The sequence below is a fragment of the Cupressus sempervirens genome, chromosome 10 (assembly GCF_028749045.1).
Source record: "Cupressus sempervirens isolate cs-2001-9-10 chromosome 10, ASM2874904v1, whole genome shotgun sequence".
In the NCBI taxonomy this organism is placed as follows: Eukaryota; Viridiplantae; Streptophyta; class Pinopsida; order Cupressales; family Cupressaceae; genus Cupressus; species Cupressus sempervirens.
In genome coordinates, this window is record NC_143127.1 from 337,480,490 (window position 1) to 337,501,318 (window position 20,829).

The 20,829-nt window shown below is 33.4% G+C and overlaps 1 pseudogene across 1 annotated transcript in view; it reads left to right on the forward strand.

Annotated features, from left to right (window-relative positions):
- The first annotated feature begins 549 nt into the window (after positions 1-549).
- LOC149533974 (MADS-box transcription factor 23-like) overlaps positions 550-20,829 on the forward strand; it is a 166,445-nt pseudogene continuing 146,165 nt past the window's right edge. The window contains exons 1-2 of the transcript XR_016356909.1: positions 550-677; positions 1,053-1,265. The product of XR_016356909.1 is annotated as an MADS-box transcription factor 23-like (transcript). The remainder of the gene's footprint in view (positions 678-1,052; positions 1,266-20,829) is intronic.

The following is a 20,829-nucleotide window of genomic DNA, read 5'->3' on the forward strand; positions in this document are numbered from 1 at the left end:
TATGTGGTATTTCTTAAGTGGCTCTAAAACCTAATTGGCGGATTCAGTGCACAGGGCAATGGCTATGCAGCCAAGAAAATCAAAAGGAATAGTAAAGTGATATTTTATTTTATACTTCATATTTTAAATCATAAAGCATACTAAGTGGGATATTTAATTTTATACTTGGTTTTTCTTTTTAAAACTCTCCTTAGAGCCGCTCGCAATTCTTCCCCAAATAATGATTTGTTTTTTAAAAACTCTCCCTAGAGCCGCTCGCAATTCTTCCCCAAATAATGATAAAATCAATCTTTTTTGTTGTCTAATTACCGCTGCTCCGGCGGCTACCGATCAATAAGTATAATTTTTAGGGTAACCCCCCCCCGTGCATATCGACTTCTTCCCCGTTAATGGAAACTAGCGGTACAATTCCAAACATGGATGGCGACGATTCGATCCGGACAACTTGGAGTGCATTCCTTACAGCTCAATTTGACATTATTTTGCCGTACATCATTGCCTATGCGAAATTTTGGAGACTTGAGACAGATCCGGAACAATACGTTTCGTATACTACCCTGCGAAAGAGATAAAGCATACCTAAAATAGCATCCACTTTTCGTATCCATCTTTGATGGAATGCGTAACGCTACAGTTTGGAGGTTTCAGGCCATAGTCAGAGCATAGCGCAGTTGCCGGTATGAACATTTTCTTTATTTTAGTTAGGGTTTCTAAAAGTTCTGCTTGTTCTGCACATATTTAAGTATTTTAGAAAGCTCTTTGCAAATATTTACGTAATATAAAAAGCTCTTTGCAAATTTTTGTGTATTTGGAAAGCTCTTTGCAATTATTTGCGTGATATGAAAAGCTCTTTGCAGATTTTTGTGTATTTGAAAAGCTCTTCGCAAATATTTGCAAAATTTGAAAAGCTCTTTGCAAATTTTTGTGTATTTGAAAACCTCTTAACTAATATTTGCAAAATTTGAAAAGCTCTTTCCAATTTTTTGTGTAATTGAAAAGCTCTTAACAAATATTTGCGTAATTTCACAAGGTCTTTGCAAATAGTTGTGCAGGTTCCAAAAAAAAGCTCTTTGGAGGTATAAAATGGGAAAAAAACGAGTAGCACTGAAGAAAATAGACAAAGCCGCGGCGAGACATGTGAGTTTCTCGAAGCGGAGGAAGGGTCTGATAAAGAAGGCGAAGGAGCTTTCTGTTCTATGCGACGCGGAGATCGGTCTCCTCGTTTTTTCCGCAACAGGGAAGCTCTTCGAACACTCCAATACCAGGTATTCTTCTTTCTTCGTGCCTGCTTTTGCTTATTGAGGAAAATATCTAGAGGTTTAACAAGATCTACTTTTAGGAAGATCGTAGAAAGAACGAATTCACGACAAGGCAGCTTTTACAATGTATGAGTTTTCTAAGTGTAGGTTTCGGAGGGTTTACATTTTGAAAATTGTCTCGAAGTATTTTCGTTAAAAAGAAATTGAAATTGTTTGAGTGTCTAAAGCTGTAATCATTTTTTTTCCAAGAGTTCGTGTTTAGTAATTTACTCTCCAGTGGATAAGTTCTTTCAATTACTATTTTATTTGTATTTTATTACTAGTTTTCCTGTTTACTTGATTGTAGATTTATGTTTTTTGTTTTTTTTTGGAAATATTGGTCAATTTATATTGCTTGGGTCAAACTAGTAATTTTTTTTAGAGTGAAGATATTAGATTTTATTTTATCTAAATATAATATTTTTATAAAAACAAAATACTTAATAATATATTTTTAGAAGAGCACTTCTTGTTGGATTTCATTCTTCATTTCAAATTTATTTTTTCCTTTTTGATGATTGAACAATTTTTTTAAATTTTATTTTATTTTAAAGATGAAATGTGAACTTAAAGTGTCAATATTTTTAAAATAATAGATCTTCTTGGATTAACATTTTTATAATATAAAGAAACATAGAGAAAACTAGACATATTCTTTTAGATTTTTTTTGGAAGCATTTGAATTATAGAAAAAATAAAAGAGTTAAGAAATATTTAGAATGTATAGATTGATAGTAGAAGCGTTGTTGAAAATATTATAAGAAAAATCGTAGATTAGGAAATACTCATAATATAAAGAAGGTTGAAGAAATTTCCCCAGCTTCTCCAACATTTTGTTGAAAATGTTTGGGTTAAGAAAAAAAATGAAAGTAAAATATCTTATTATGTCACTTTTTGTTGGCATACTAAAGGAAAGTGTACAACCTATCCTCAAATTTGATTGGAAACATGTGTAGTAAAAAGAAAGTTAGGTCAACTATTACATCACCTTTAAACTCAAATGATATCTAGTAAGGGACTAGAGAATGATCCCAACATTCCACAAATGCAAACCAATTATTCTTATACAATTCTATAGAGAAAAACCTTCAAAATGGATGCAAAACATTAGGCTTATGAATTTTACCTTTACATCTTGACTTTATTGTTAGGTTCGTGTCAATCATAAAATGAGAATATATTTCAAGGTATATGTGTGCTCATAACTATGCAAGAAAGGTAATTGTACATAAAAAGGATATAAAGTCTACATGAAAAAAATTATGTTGAGATTAGTGTGTAAGTATGGACATAATAGCTACATAAATGATGCTACCTAGTTTTAAATACAAATTGGGCCTCAACAATACACTTTGTCATTAAAAGAATATAGTTTTAAAAGGGACCTAAAGCCCTAAATACATACACTATACTACCAAAAAAATAATGGAAAGATACTTAACAATAACTAAATAAATGCTAAATAAAAGTAAACATTAGAATTAATTGTTTAAAACGTTACAAACTTTATTTTCATAAGAGTTATTGCTATTATTCTTGCTATAATTCTTGCTAGAAGGACTAGGAATAAGACTTGTATCCATATCAAAGTGCATAGTTATATCTTTCTTTTCTTAATTGAAGAGCTTCTGCTTGTATAAACAACTATCTAAGCCCATTTATGTTGTTATTGCACCACCATTCGATTTGTCTCCATTATGCAGAATATTTTTGTGTGCACCTTATCAAATTAACATTCCAAATACTTTGATACCTTTGCCTCCCTAATAAGCTTGGCATATTTACCAATATTTTGAATTAGAGGGAGCATTTTACCAGCATTCTATGTAGAAAGAGAATTTCTCACATTGCCTTATTCTTTCTTTGAATTATCAATCAGGGAACTAACTGTCTATTTTAAGGTATAAAGATTTGATACCAACTACATGAAAAGGCTAGATTGGCCATCAATAATATCTTTAAAAATTTTTCTCATATATCTCTTGTAACCATAATAGATAAACTATTTTTATTATTAGTTTTCCTTGGTATTCTGAACCTCTATACCAATATGGTCTTGTTAGAGGTAATTGAACTAAAGAATAAGGTCCATTTGTACCAATATATTATGATGTGTAGATTTTGGAAAAAAATTGAGGGATGGGATTTAGACACAAGTTTTTTCCCTTTTTACTAATTAGATCTCTATAAAGCTAAATGATATTTGACAGATTATAGTGTTGGAAAATTTGTCAATACTCCCCTTGTGATTTGTGACAAGGGACTAACTATGTCAAGTGGATTCTATAAGTCTAATGGTTGTATTGAGCATTGACATTGATCCTTTGATGATGCAACAACCACCACTCTAACAAGTTGCATTAGAGCTTGGTTGCAGGTTCAAATCTTGTCATGTAACACTGTAGGGGAGATTGTGGAAAAATGGTTAGTGCTCCCCTCAACATTCATGAGAAAGGACTATATTCCTCTTGCGAATTATATAAATCTAATAGTTATATCAGGCATTAATAGGTGATACTTTTGGTACAACTAAAAACACCACTCTAACATATACATGTCCACATTATGGGTAAATGCTTAAATAAATTTGTATACCTCAAAGCTAGAAAATATTTGATATATAAATATTAAAATGTAAGAATAACACAATTTGAAGGAGTATATATAATAAGGCATGACTAGTAACCATGATATCCTCTTTTGTCTTAAGTTGATAAAATTATTTGATGTGAAAGAACGAGATGAAAATGAAATACTAAAGGAAAGAAAGTTAGTGCCAATGGATTTAGAGACATGAATATAAAAGAAAGGAATCACTAGGAAGGAAAATATTGAATACTCAAAGGCAATTGTGGATAGGTTGCTAGGTTAAGAGAATTTGTTGGTGGAGGAAATGATGTGATTGCCAATATTATAAAGAGCATATGTAGCTTAGAGGGTGGACACTAATTCACTATGTTAAGTCATGGTGAACTATTCATCAAATTTAGTATGAATAAGTGGGTTGATAAGTAAATCAAGCTTAGCCTATTACTTCTCTATGTTCTTTAATATGATTCTTTGTATGGATTTTATTACCATCATATATGAATGAAATTATGACCATTGGGTGTCTTATATAGCATAAGAAAACCCTAGAATAATAGGTTAAAGTGAGATAGATAAAATTTAATGAAATAAACCACTCTTGGATATAAATAAGAATAAGAATTATCGGATAAAAAGGGGTTTAAGAGTAGAGGATCTCACCAAAATGAAAGAGGGAAGTAAATATTTTATCGGGATGAATCAATTAGCATTCAAGATCTATCAAAAAATAAACAATTGAGATTCAATATATTAACCTTTTTTTTTTGAAATAATAGAAAGAAATATTTTTTCTAGATAAAAAGTAATAATTATCAACTATAACATCCTTATTAGACAACTAGAGAATACATGAATTTTGTTAGTGCATCTTGCATTAATTATAGCTTAAAATAATGATAGATGAACCAACACTTACTAAATAATATTAAATACATGTAGCTATAATTTTTTTCAATATAAAATATCTCAATTCCACTCATTAATAAAACTCATTGGACAAGGAAATATACTAGTAAAAAAAATCCTACCTAAAAAATACAACAATAATATTATGCTACAAAGAAAACAAGTGTCAGTGGTATAGTACTTGTTGCATAAATTATATAATGGAAATAATAAAATTATATGTGTCTTCTTAATATTTAATTTTAGTTATTTTGAAATATAAATATTTAACTTAATTAATTATAGTTTTAATTAATAATATTTATAGTGAGAGAAAAATTTAAGAAAACAAATTTAATTATAACCCTGATAAAAATATAAATTATTACTTCATTTTAATAACAATCATTAATTTGAAGGTGACACAATAGTTTGTGGATTCCTTGAAGAATTGTTGGGTTAGAATTGATGGGCTCTTGTTTGAAGTCACAGGGGATTTGATTGCTGACACCATGAGTTTGGTTATGGAAGGAAAAAGCTGGAGGCAACAACCTAGGGTTGCAGATGAGATGAGTGTGCAAAAAATTTTATAACCCAATGAAGCTCCTATCTATTTATGTGGGGGATTTCCTATCTATTTATGTGGGGGATTTTCTCGTGAAAAGCTTCCTGAACCATGGAACATGGTTTATTATGTTATCATGATGTATATAATGATGGAAGACAAAGTTAAGGTGTGTTACATTACCACTTCCCTGTCCTTAATCACTTTAGGAATAGGGAATGCATCTCTTTTCCTTACTTGTTAATGCACTCTATAGAGGATTTATGTGGAATATCTATAAGAAGAGAGAAGAAGGATTAAGCTATAATGTTTACCACCAAGCCCTTATTTTTTGTCTATTTATATATTTAACAAAGACCTTCACCCATAGATTCCAAGCTTGATCCCTTTCTTGCTAAAAATCATTGAGATTACACAAACCTTGTCCCCCTCTACCAAAACCTAGATTGATAGGGAGCCTTTGACTATTGCCAAAAAGATAAAAATGGAAAAATTTGAGGTCCTAAGTGTTGAAAGTATTGGTACTACTATTAGGAAGGGAAATAGTAGGTCAAGGAAAAGACAGAGAGAAAAGGGACCCTTGGCTACCGTTGGTAAGGAAATACTTGACAATTCTAAGTCCACTGATAATTTGGGAAAGAAAAATGGCACTAGACCTAAAAGGAAAGCCAATAGGAAGAATTATGCAGAATAAGAGGAGGACAAGACTAGCAGTAAAGGGAAGGATGAGGAGGTTATAGGAGGAAAATATGGTAGCCATTTTCTCTCTCGGGTGTCTGATACGTTTAAAATTGAGGCCAATACATCGGAGTATATGAAGGAAGGAGTTGTGGGAGAAGAGGGTATGACCACATATCCTATCAGAATTGGTAATTTTGAGTAGCAAGACTTAAGGGGAGGTCCTTGTGGGATTTGTTGATCAAAAGGAGGAGAATACTAGGGCAGACTAGATATAGTCAAGTTGGAGGAAACCATCACTAGATTTATTAAGAAAAATTAACACCTAGAGGACAAATTTGATAGGCTTTCTAACTTTTTTGTTAGGGTCGTGCATTTGGCTATGACTACTCTTCATTTATGGTAGGTGCACAAGGAGGAAACCATTGAGGATAATGACATAGAAATGACTTGTTCATTGTATGGTTTTTTGGTGATTGATTAGTTATGTCTACTATTGGAGAACCCAAGGAACAAAAGTAAGGAGAGGTAGCTCTTGCCTCTATGCTACTTTTTTGGTATTTTATTATGATTACTAGTTTTTATTTAATCTAGGGGGCTTTCTATGTTGATATTTTCTAGACTTGTTTAATGCCCAATGATAAATTTTGGGCCATTCTTATCTAAATTGATGACAATATTGTAGATATTAGTATAGTAAATTTTTAAAAATTTGAGTTTGAGGGTTTTTGATATCAAGGAAAGGGGTTGGTTAATATGTTGGTAGTGACTCTTTCAGCTAATTTTTTGCATTTCCTTTTTGTTTTGGGTCAGTGCCCATTTTGGTTTCATTCTAATATTAAAAAAAATCAGCTTTTAATTTATTTATTATTTGATCAGTAAATGGCCGAAGCCTAGATTAATTATTATTATTTCTTGGAATTAATTATTATTATATTTTAAGCGAAGGTAGATTCGAACCCAAAACCTCCCACATGAGAGGTTTGCAAGTTACCATTGCATTGTAAGCTTTTGCCTTAGTTTTTAATTTTTAATTACATATATTTAAATAATTAAAAATCACAAATAAGTAATTTTAGGAGAACAAAAGTTTCTGAATTTTTTTAATTTTGTAGTGCTTCCAAACCCATGTATAAGAGGCTAAGTTTTTGTAATAACAATAGGAAAAGTAAAACATCAATGGGGGGGTGTGAAGTGGGGGTGAATCAGTGTTGTAAACTTTAATCCATAAAAACATTCACCACACATCCATCTCACATATTCAATAAGTAAACTGAAATACCATGTAAAGCATATACATCTAAAGCATGTAAGTGAGTAAGCATTCACACATACATGACACAAGATATGCTTACATAGAAACCCTCCAATGAGAAGGTAAAATTGGGATGGGGATGACACCCACAAATCTTCACTATTGTAGTAATAAAGTGTATCCAATGAAGTTTACAATGTTTGATCATGAAACATGATATACCCTATAAAAGGTTTGCCCTGTTAAAGGCTTAGAAAGACTATTAGGTCTTATAGTGGTAAAGGATTTGAGCACCCTATTAGAAGTGTGCCTGGTTAAAGGACTTCAGCTAACAATTAAGTAAGTACCTTGCTAGAGGATTTCAATATAACCTGTTAGGACTACTTTGTTAAGAGATTTAATTGATTCACTTGTTAAAATATCTCAGCAATGATCCTGTAGTTAGCACTCTAATGCTTGATGATAGAACACCTCCATTTTTCTATGTACTTGATCCTTCTTGATTAGATGTCTCTCTACTATTCACTATTTCCTTCCTCTATTCTCCATTAACTTATTATGTAATTCAATTCAGATCATAATACCTTTATCACCATGAATGTCTTGGTTTGCACTCGCAAAAATCTCCTTGATCATTCATTCACTCCCCTACTCACACGTATATGAAGTTTAGGGTTTGTCCTCCTTAAGAAGACCTAGGTGACTTAGGGTCAAGTATGAATCAACGGCCATGATGCATCCATATTACCACTTAAATCTTCACTTTATCTAATTGGGTGCATGTAAGACATAAGGATTCCCACTTAAAACTCATCCTTATCAACAAAATATTGTATTTGAATCCTTAAGTTGGCTCAAAAGCTGTTTGCATAGTAGTTTGTGCCACTACAAACAATTATGAAAAAACTATGTTACTTAGCATCTGAAGTTCCAATGAGGTAAGAGTAAATTAATTTTATTCATTTTTTAATCATAATAAATTTCTATACTAGGTTTTTTTTATCAGTAAAAGGTCGTGGCCATTATATATATATAGATATATATATATATATATATACCCAAGTTTATAATGGGTACTTTCATCTTAACTAAACATTGATCAAGTAATAACTTTTTGATTATCAGCTCAGTCCTTCCAAAAATGAGCAAAATGACAAAGGATATAACTCCCTTTATAATAAGTAAAGATGGGTAGGTTCAGAGGTCCTCATGTCCTTCATGTTGCAATCACTTTTAAACTTATTTAAACACGTTAGCATTGTTAGAAATCTAAACTATGTTACCCTTCTTGGCTACAATATATTTCTATATAGATTGATTTACTTGGTAATATTATTAAGAAAATCATATGTAATTTTTAACTTTAATGGCTGACAATTTTAGTTTATGAACAATAGACATCTTAATTTCTATCAGAATTTAAACAGGAAAAGCTTGAGCTCCATATAACTGGTCTTTAGGAATAAGTTTTATCAATTTTTAAATTCAAAATTACAAGAAAATCCAGCTAGATAATGTTATAAATCATAATATAATTATTGAATTAGAGACACCACAAAAAAAAGGAGAACTAACACCCAAGCTTACCAAAAATAGAAGAGAAAATAAAGTAGCTCCCATTTAGATGGGTTACCTCAAAAGACATAGTCAAAACCATAAGGACAAAGATCAAACAAAGAAAGGAGATGGCAAAACCAAACTAAAGAAAATCCTTATTTACTAGAAGAGAGACCTAGGAAAAACCCCTCTACGTCCTCATTTATAGGTTGGTCTCCAACTTCCAAAATACTAAGATCATCATCCATTAGAGAATTAAACAAATCCAGGACAGAGCCAAAACTATGTTAAAAAACTAGCTTTGATTACTATAATATAAATATATATGTAATTGGGTCTAAATATACCAAGATAATAGGAATCAAGATGAAAGCGGCAATGAAGACATCCTAGAAAACATACTAAACCTTGTAATACAACTAAGGATCACCCTACCACCATATAACCATATACAAATTTTCTTACTAGCCCAAGCCGATCTATAGAAGGATTAAACCAATGATAATTATAAGCCCAAAATAATAAAACCTAGATACAAAAAAGAGGGCCCAATGAGTACAGAGGATTAATTGAGCTCCTCAAACTTATAGAAAACCATGATCAGGTCATCAACTTCTTCCAAATCAGTAGCCATGGCTCCTAGAGCCAAAACCCATGTTTTCTTCTCCCTATTGGGCTTAAGCAAGTTAGGAAGGGAGAAATCTAGTTTGTTAAGGTCCTTGAAGGTTACACCAGGCCCAAAAAAGTAGTAAAAATGTGAAGGTAATGAAAAAACCATCCTTTATCATGAGCTTCAACTATTCCCCTCCAATTCATTAGAAAGTGGATGCTTGCCTCCATTTTATGCCAAAGGCAGATACAAAGATTGACATCCCTGATTGAGAGAATTGGATGCCTAATCACATCAAAATGCTCCAGGCTCCTAGGAGGATTTTTCATATAAGATTTCACAAGGGGAATTTCCATATGCCCATTGATACCCTATACTGCCTTATCTAGCCCTACTGACAAGGTGGTGTCAAAAATGTCATAGCAATGACACACAATTTCCCCATGACCACAATGTGCCCTAAATAAACATGCTATGAAAAAACCTATAACATCACTATTTGAATACCATAAAAAGTTGTAATCAAAGGACCTTTCCCCAAGCCATCTACTGATGGCCACCCTATTCATGTCATCTATAGGATTCAGACTCCTGTTCTATCATTCTAGCTTCACTTGACCCAAAAAAGCCATGGTTCTAACCTCAGATGCATGAAACAAAGTAACGACCAACTCCATAGTGCAGAAAAATAAATCTATAGACTAAACTAATGATGCCTTGGATGAATAGGAGTCTAGAATTAAGACTAGTTATATCATAGCTCTGAAGTGGATGACACAAATTTTTGGAGAGAGATCATGCGAAGTGCCTCGAGACTACATACCTTGGTTAAACATAATGACATTGAGTACAAGACATCAAGGGGTTAATAACTGGGACATCTTTATAACATTTCATTATCTTATTAACTAATCATATAAAAGTGAGGGTATAAGTACTAGACATAGGAGCTAACTAGTTGTATATTTTGTTAAATTTGGGGAAGACACTAGGGACATGCTGCCAAATAAGTGATATTTTCAGCATCTGCACCCTTGTTGGTCAAGTAGTCTACCATTTTATTTCCTTCGCTGTAAATATGTAAAAAAATATTTCTTCAAATTTATCTATGCTATTTAAAATTGTCTCTAATTTCAAATTAATGATCCAATTCAGTGTCCTCTTCCTGAGAGCTTTGACAATGATTTGAGAATCCCCTTCTATGATAAGTTTCTTAATTCCTAATTTTAAACTTTGAAAAATCCCTTCTAATTGGCCATATTATTTCTTGTTGTCCCAATTGGTTTATCTCTCTTGAGTATCTAGTTTTTTTATGAACTAATGACACATCCTATCCCTACCACTTCTGGATTTCCCCTTGTTGTTCCATTGAAGTTTAGTTTTTTCCATCCATTTGGAGGTAGAACCCATCTATACTTCTTTCAAGCTTGAGAATTTTTCTTGGGGTAAATTAAATGTGGATTAATTAAATTTACCTAGTTCTTTTTCATGTCTGCATGCCAATCCAAGAAAGATCCCTCTTCTTTAGCCACCCTTCTTAAATGACTATTCATAACTTTTTTTATGTACTTGTTTCTACTTTATTAAGGAGGGAGTGAATATTTAGTTAAGTATTAGAAAAAATGTGCCTATCTTTTTCTTTCCAAATTTAACATAAAACGATTGAAGGGGAGATATACCATAATTTATCATATACTGAGCTCCTATTTTTAGTAGGCCAGTTCAGTAAGTTTTGATCTAAATTCTTCATTTGTGATGACGAACAATTTAACATCTTACTAAGTCATCTCTGGCATGATTATGCAAAGTGACAAAGATATAATATATGTTGTGAAGTTTCTGAGTTTTTTTTTGCATAACAAACACCAAGATGGTCCTTCGAAACGCATCTTTCTAAATCTTTCCACTACGAGAATCCTTTTTTGAATTTCTGACCATAGAAATAATCTTTTTTTTGGTAAATGTGATGAATAGGTATAGATGTTCTTTCCCAATTTTGGAATGAGGTAATAATATCAGATCCTCTCTTTATCAAAACCATAAGATGAGGGGAACGAACATTCTAATGAGGTTTTGGAAGAAGGGGAGATTGCTACTACCCTTAAGGTAAACAAAAAATTAAATTCTAATCTGAATGGGGAAGAGTAGTGTGGATCAGAGATCTTGAAAGAACTTTGTATTAAGGGTAGTACTAATTCTCGAGTTCCCTTCAATCCAAAGAGTAATCTAATGAAAATTTTTATTTGGGTTCCTAAGAAAACTTTTTTAATGTCCTTGGATAAGGCTAGGGTCCCATGGATGCCAACTTCCTTAAAAATATCGCTGTAATTGCTGAGATTTTTTAGGAAATTCTTAAGCTAAGCGGTCCTATGGATTTTGTTATTTGTTTCACTTTAAAGTTTCAGCTCCTAAGTTTATGGGAAAATTTTCTAAAATTTATTTTATGATAAAGTCTTTTTTAGTTTTATAGTGTCAGTTTTTGACAAATGGCTAGATTTTTCCCTAAACTGGAGGGTATATTTCCAGCCCCACGCCATTTTCATTCGCTTCCTAAAAAGGTGGGGCTCCTATTATGAAGGAAAATATTGTACTTAACCCTATAGCCACACCCCCCCCCCCCCCCCCACCAAAAAAAAAAAAAAAAAAAAAAAAAAATTCTTTTGGGACCTCTTGTACCTAAAATATAGACCTGTAGCCCTCCCTCATGGGACCCCTACCTAAGACCCTTGGAACCCAAAAACATGACATGCATAAGTAAAATCATGATGGTCATGCTAACAATCTACAGGTAATTCCACAGTGAGATTCCCATCTTCACACTCACGTACAAAATTTAAGGGCATGTTCTTTGTTTTGCAAATTATGGAAATCCAAACTTAAACTAAAATTTTGAAGAAAGTGTCTGCATGTGATATGGGAGGGAATTGAGAATGTTTTTTTATATCAATAGTAAATATGGTATTTTTTGTGTTGTTTTAAATTTTTTTGGATCATGAGATAAATTTTATCGTAATAAACATTGATATCTCTATGGCTCTAGATTTCGTGGTAGACCCTAATTGACCAGTAAGATTTTGTGTGATGATGGACACACATGCTAGTATTCTAAACCAAATAAAACTAATCTCAAATATAGGTTCCAAGGATGAAAAAATTTCTTTCAAATGCTCAAAGAAAATCTGTCATATCTCACTTATCAAGCCAAAAATCTTCAAAATTGATTGGATGAAAGAAAATGTTTAGCCATGTGTATTCAAAAAAGGACACCTTGTCTAATGCTATGCAAATTGATTCACCAATTCCCTCTCTAAAGGAAATTAATCCACATCTATGTATTCAAAGTTATCATAGACCCCTTGTCCAAAATGATCTATCTGAAAGAAATATTCATACGGTCAACTTGGTAGGTACTACATCTCTTCATGCTAATCATTAGAGCAACATGAATAAAATTACAATTGCAAAATCTGCATTCCCTCCTATTTTACCCATTGCTATTAGGTGGGATAGTTTATGTGATATGCCAAGGGAAATGATTGTAAAAGAGAGATTTATTTATTTATTTATAAATCCCATTGTCAAGTCTAAGACACACATTTTTTAGAACAACTTGGCTTTTGTTGCCCCTAAATCTACCTTCATCAATTATATGGTATTGGTAAAAGAAAGCCCTTTTAATAATAAGATGTTAGTTGATGGGAAACAAACATCAACTAGATTCTTGTAATTCTCTTCCATATACTTTAATCCCTACTATTTTTTTCAAAGACAATTAGAGAGTTGGAAGTAGGCCTGTAGAATATATAATTACATAGGAGAAGACCAATATAGATAATGATACTAGCTTTCAGTTGTTGCCAAAACTAAAAGACATAGTTTTAAATGAGTGTAACATAGAGGAGATGGAAAATGAGATAACTGAAAATGTTGAATTTACTGGATTAGAAGATGATGATATCTCTATCTTATTAAGGAAGAGGCCCTCTAATCTTCATTATGCTATTTTTGGTAGTATTATTAATGAACATGAAATTGTGGGTTTAGAAGAGGATTATAGATTGAAATTATTAGGGAAGGGGAGTGTAAAGGGATACATTGATCTTACATCTAATCTCGAAGTTCAATTAGAAATAGAGGAATCAAAAGGAATGGATCAAGAAACTCAAGGCCAAGTTGGGGACCTAAACATAAAATTTGATCATACTCAAGTATATTCTCTAAACCAAACCCCATGGGTGATAATGACCTAGTCAAAACCCCAAAAAAAAGGGGTAGAAAGCCCAATGCACAAAAGGTTATGGAAAAAACTGATTCAATAACCCAAACCACTCTTGATGATACATTTACCATAAGAAAAAGGATGAGGAGAGCAAGATGCCCTCCTCTAGGGAAATGAATATTATTTCGTTGAATATAAGAGGCTTAATGACCTCTCAAAAAAGGGATCATGTCACAAAACAACTTGATACAAATGGGTTAGATGTGTGATTTATAAGAAACAAAAATTTAGATCAAGCATGTGAAAATTCATTAAAGAAATAGAGTCTATGGAGATCTTTACATACTCAAGCATAGGGTGCTTCATGTGGGTTGTGCATTTTATCATCTCCAAGTAGATGCAATGTCTCCTTAATCCACAATCATCCAAATTGGCAACAATTAATTAATGTTTGTTATGATTTGGAATTCACTCTCTTTATTGTATATGGTCCCAATTCAACAATTGAGAAAGAATATCTATGGAATTCTTTATCATTTCCAATATCTTCCATGTATGCTAAAATGTTTTTATTAGCTGGAGATTTCAATGCCATCACTTCCCCATTGGAAAATACTGGAGGCATCTCTCTCCCTGCTAAAACAATTGTAGATATTATAAATTTTATTGACAAAAACACTTCAATGAATGTCATATCTTCAAATGGTTCATTTACCTGGACAAACAAGAGAAAGGACCATATGCAAAATGTAGTGATGTTGGACCACATTCTTTTATCTCACAATTGGTTTCTTTCAGACTATCTGATTTCTTCAAAGACTTTGTCGTTGGTAGCATCGAACCATTTTCAATTTCCCTCTATTGAGGATAGGTCAAATGATTTAGATCACAAACTATCTTTCAATTTTGAGAAAATGTGGTTCAGACACCTAGTCTCTTCCACCACCTCAAGTAATGGTGGTTAGATGCACCTTTTGCCAAGGGATCTTGGATATAACAATTTCACATGAAGATGAGTCATCTACAGAAGAAGATCATTATATGGAATAAAACTATGTTTAAAATTAATTTTGAAGAAAAATCAATAATCAAAATAGAGCTAAAACAAACTCAAGAAGTCATCTTTAAACATGGGATGGATCAGTGCGCTTATTTGTGTCAATCTCATATTGGTTTTGAAAATTGAGTGTTAACACAGTTAAGAAATTTAAGTTCATGCCAAGTATAATATAGATGCCAAGTTGCAATGAGTGCCAAGTCACTCATGTGTTGAGTAAATAGTAAGTGCTAAGCAAATAGACAGAGCCGAGCAGGTTTCAAGTGCCGAGTGAACAATAGATGCCGAGCAAGTTCAAGTGCTGAGCCAGAAAAATTATAGTATGTGCCGAGTATTCACAAAAATGACCTAGTTGTAAAGTAAGGCATCATATTAGATCATATTAGATCACTTCAGATAAAGAGTATTAGAATAAAGACAAAGAGTATCAGCAGAGGCAAATCAATCTACTTAGAGAGATTTTGGATACAGAGAAGACATATTAACTTAAGGGGAGTTATAAAATTTTGAGGTATATAGTCCTTTACAAAATTTTGAATAATTTTGAAGTTTTGTATATATGCCAAACAGGATGTACATTATACTCAAGGAGATTAGATTCATCATGTATAGTTAAGTGTTTTTGCCACTCATGTCAAAAGGGGAGATTGTTGATCTCAGATTGGTTTTGACAATTGATTGTCAACACACTTAAGAAATTTTCTAAGTGTATGTCAAGTATGATATAGATGCTGAGTTGCAATGGGTGCCAAGTAAATAGTAAGTGCCAAGAAAATAGACAAATCTGAGCGAGTTTTAAGTGTCAAGTGAACAATAGATGCCAAACAAGTTCAAGTGCCAAGCTAGACAAAATTATAGTATGTGTCGAGCATCAGTATTAACAAGTGTCGAGTAACACAGAAATGACCTAGTTGTTTGTGATGGCACAAACAACTATGTAAACCATTTTTGAGCTTTCATATGGATAGATCTTGAAGCTTTGAACATAGGATCAAATCTATTTGAATTCCCTATGCAGTCAACATGCAATCAATCAGAAAAATGGAGGGAATTGAGCGAGAAAGTTGGATGAATCTCAATCGTAGTTTCATACCTAACCCTAAGCCACCAAAGTGTTTTTTAAAGGGAGACAAAGCCCCTTAATTGATAGGTAGAGAGTATGTATGAGAGAGCATTAGAGAATGCATGGGAGAAGGTGAAAATAACTGTGAAAGGAGTGAATTGATCAACATACATTCAAGGTGACTTAGAAGAAGGACAACATTGCAAAATCAATTAGCAAAATAGAGGATCAAGGTTGCAGCAATTTCATATCACATCAGAGAGGATCGAGATGAACTAAATTGGGATCTAAAATCAGCGATATCAGATTGTAAGTGTATTAGATCAAACATTCTACTGTACTTTCTAACAACTGTGTCAGCAGGATGAAATCCTTGTATCAAGGTTGATTTAACAGTCATAGTGAAATCCTTTAATAGGGTGACATTCCAAGTGACTATTCTAAAGTCCTTTAGCTAGACACACTTCTAATAGGGTGTTAAAATCCTTTAACATGGTAGGATCTAACAATCCTTTGGAAGCCTTTAATAGGGCAGGCCTTTCACAAGGCAGATCATGAGAATGGTTAAAATATGTAACCTTAATAGTTGAACTTTATTGCTGCAGTAGTGAAGAATTGTGGGTGTCATCCCCACCCCAATTTTACCTTCTCATTGGAGGGTTTCGGGGTAATCATATTTAGTGTCAAGTGTTTATGTAGATGTATTTACTTTACATAACATTTCAATTTGTTTATGCATGCAATGTTTTAATGATTAAAAATTTTATTGGTTAGAGTTTAGTACATTTGATTCACCCACCCCACCTTAGAAGTATACATTTCCCATTTGTAATTCCAATAATTTGAGACAAAAATAGTTACAATCTCAATGAGAAGAATTATGTTCCAAAGAAGAAATTTAATGGCAGTAGAAGTCTCATGAAACCTAGCTACAAGCAGGTGACAAGAACACAATTATTTTTCCTCATTCTAGAATTGAGAAATGGGCTAAACAGTCCATTTTATCAATACTACACTTTGAAAATGGTAGCCTCCTAACTAATAAAAAGGGAATGGCTTAGGATGGTAAAGACTTCTTTCAAAATTTATTTTCTCCTTGGCCCATCTTTGATGGTAACTCTATTGAGGGGGAGGAAGAATTATTGGTAAATAGTCATTCCATTATAGAAAGGGATGATGAATTTGGATTTCTTAAACTATTCTCTCTAGATGAGATTAAATGTGTTGTCTTTTTATGCCATTAGATAAAGCTCCAAGCTCAGATGGTTTACTATAATATTTTCTTCAGCGATCTTGGGAATATATTGGTTTGGTCCTTTTATTATCTTGAGAAGAGTCTAGGAAGAGAGGGGCTATGTTGACCCATTTTAATGATACTAATATTGTTTTGATTCGAAAGGTGCAAAACCCAAAATCTTTTGTGGACTTTTGTCCTATTTCCTATGTAATGTTATATATAAGATATTCTCCAAGGCTTTATACCTAAGGGTACAAGGTTCGCTTGCACATGTTACTCCATTACAACAAGGGGGACTTATACCTAGAAGAGAGACCACATATGGTGCTATTGTAGCTCATGAGGTTTTGCATTACATTAAACAAAATTTGTTTCCAGCATGTGTAATCAAATTGCATATGATTAAATAATATGATAAACTCAAGTAGTCATTCTGATCAAGGTTGTGCTTAAATTTGTTTTTTGAAAGAAATAACTTGAAATTAGATTCTATCTTTTCTAAAGGGCTATTTCTTTCTTATTCTTATCAGTGGATCAATATTTGGTAAGTTCAATACTTCTCAAGGAGTAAGATAGGGGAATCCTCTATCAGCTTTCTTATTCATCATCATGGTGGAAGTGATAAGTTGAATGATTATTCTTCAAATCAGGAAGGCTCATGGTTAGGTATCTCAATTGTGTGGATGAAATAGCTTCCATGTATTATTTGTTTGTAGATGACACATTGTTGCTATGTAGAGCTTCTATATTGGAAATCCACCAAGTCAAAAGGGTTCTCTTATTATATAAGAAAGGTTCAAATCAACAAATTAACTAGCTCAAATCATCAATTTTTTTCTTCAATAAATCTCCAAAGATTAAGGCGACAATTTTATCATGTAGTGAATTCTTAGAGGCCAAGTTATCCAGTTCCTATTTGGTTATTCCTCCTTTTCAATGCAGTAATAAGAAACAACATTGGTTCAATATAATTAAGAGGCTCAGATCAAGAATTTTCAATTGGATAGCTAGATGGCTACCATTTTTTGGTGGACTAACTTTGGTAAAATCAATCCTTGCATCAATCCCAAAATTACTTTTTTTGTTATTTGAAAAGCCCACAAGTCAATTATAAAGAAAATTTTGATATTGCTTAGGATATTTTGTGGAATAATAATATGGATGGGAAATAGAGTATTTCTCTAATCTCACTACAGGTGATGACACCATCTAAAAATTGTGGGGGATCAAGATTACATGATATTGGCAAGAGGAATTCAACATTTCGAAAAAAAATAGTATGACACCTATATATCAAACCATACCTATCATGGTGTAGGTTGATGATGTAGGAGCAATTTGGGTTTTCTTGGTGACTACTTTGGAGTTCATGGGAGGAGGCTCAGTAGTTTCTTGGGAGGGTTCTTGGACTAGTACTTGGTAAAAGAAGGATTGGAACTTAGCATGCTCTAGGAGCTCGACATGGTCAATGGAGCTCAGCATGTCTGAGAGCTTAGCATGGTCTTGGATCTCGACATAGTCTTGGAGCTTGGCGTGGTCTTTTGTGCTCAACATGTGTTGGAACTTGGCAATGCTTGTGGGAGCTTGGTGATGCTTGCGAGTTAGCTATCACTTGGCAATTTGTTGGTTATGACTAGAGTTCTTGGTGCATTTAATGCATGTAGCATGTGATCGTGATGTGCATTGATCTAAGAGTTTGTGTGGACCTATTTCAATTCTTGGTTATCTCTCCTATGTGCATTGAAACTTATGTTGTAAACCTGGGGCTTGTCCTAAGTATTTTTGTGTAATTTTTGTGTGTTAACTGCGGGTTAATGTTTTTATATTTTATTTTTTTTGTGAGCTGACTTGTGGCTTAAATATGCATTTAATGCAAGGGGTTTATTTAATTTGTAATTGCTAGGACAACTTATGGCTTAGTTGGGTATAACTAGGGGGTATTGTGGAGTCTTTTTGTCATTCATTAATGGAGTGACTCATTCATTTCAGAGGAGTGAGTCTAGAGAGTAGCTAAAGAGCGAGTTTGCCTAACTCTATGGATAGAGAGCCAAATATGAGGTAGTTTATAGGAGGTTTGTGGTGGAGTTGCGAGTTTGTGAGAAAAGCTAGTAGCTAAGGCTTTAGAACCAAAGAATGGCTTGGTGGACTTGAGGGTACAAGAGTAGATTCTTCTTCGTGTTCTTATCTAGTTGTTGATTTTGACTAGCTAGGGTTTGGATTGAATCTTGTTAGATCTTGTAGAACTATTATTGTAATTGTTGTTGTATTTGGCCCTAACCTAGAAGGCCTTACAGAGAGACATATTTCATGCAAATAGTTATTTTATAAATAAAGAGTTGTAATTTGGTATCAGATCTTGCATTTATCTTGTATTTTTGTTATCTTGTGTTGTGTTTTTACTATGTGGTTATTTGCTAGGGGCTAGGACATCTCCTTTGGGGATTCGCCTGCCTTGCACTATGTCAAGTGGTATCGGAGTGAAGATTATTCCTGAGTGTGTAGGAAGATTGCCAAAGTTGAGCTAATTTGTAATAGGACTTGGGTTGGAGAAGTAGATATGAGAAGATCTTGATTTGGTGGAGGATTTTTCTTTCTAGAGACCTAGATCTCTTGTTTGTGAGGTGGTAGATCATGTTTCTGACTTGCAATTATAGAGGGCTTATAGATGGATTGATGGATGCAAAGTTGGAAGACTAATCTTGTTGAGGCATGATCATAGAGAGTTTGTGTATTGCAGATCCATGTTCTTGGACTCATGATTTGGTTCCTGATTATTTGTGCGAGGTAGTAGGTTGTGATTTGACTTGCAAACAATTCAGTTTATCACAAGGAGCATGGGAAGGATTTGTTGCAGAGAATCTACAAAGATCTTGGGAGATGGCTTCAAGAGGATTAGAGCCTGAGATGATTGTGAATCTCTATGATATGGTAGAGAGTTGGTTTTTTGAGATGTCTGCTCAGTTTGAAGAAAGCTTGGCTGATTAAGTTAAGGATGGGGTGAGGAAGGCATTCCATGGATGTTTGTGGAGTTGGAGTCTACCGATCTGAAAGAGAGTTGTCATGTCAGTGAAGAGACCTGTTCATAAGAGAAGATGGCATGACAAGGTTAAGGTGGAAGAGGTTGGTTTTTTTGATCAGTTTGTGGAGTTTGATACAGAACCTACAGAGAAACTTGAGGTTTTTGCTAAGGATATTCCTAACCTTGTTGATTTTGGGATGGAGATTGGTTTTTGTGACTAGTTGGTTGAGTTTGACATGGAGATTACAGAGAACTTCGTCGTGGATGCTCTAGTTGCTTTTGGTGGTAAGTTATGTGTTGTAGAGAATCTTTTATTGAGCGATGGGATTGCTGGTATTGTGTGTTTGGCATGTGTTGATGGATATCTACATATTGCTACTAATGTGGAGTTTGTTATTGCTGGTGTGGATTCACTAGTTTCTGTTGTGGATGAGGATTTAATGTTGAAGCACTATGTTTAGTTTGTTCCTGGGAGTGAGCATGTTGATTAGATGGTTGAGATTCTAGTGTTTGACAGAATGATGCATATATGGATGATGTGTCAATTGGTTTTCTTGTCCCTGTTGGAATGGAACCCTTTGGTGAAGATGAAGATGGTTATTGATCTTTCTTTGGGCATTAAAGTGTGGACACACTTTTCTATTTACCTGGGGAGTCTGATGCAGGATCATCTTGGGTTTTCTCAGTGACTACTTTGGAGTTCATGGGAGGAGGTTGAGTAGTTGCTTTAGAGGGTGTTTGGACTGGTACGTAGTCAAAAGACTGGCACTCAGCATGCCCTGGGAGCTTGACATGGT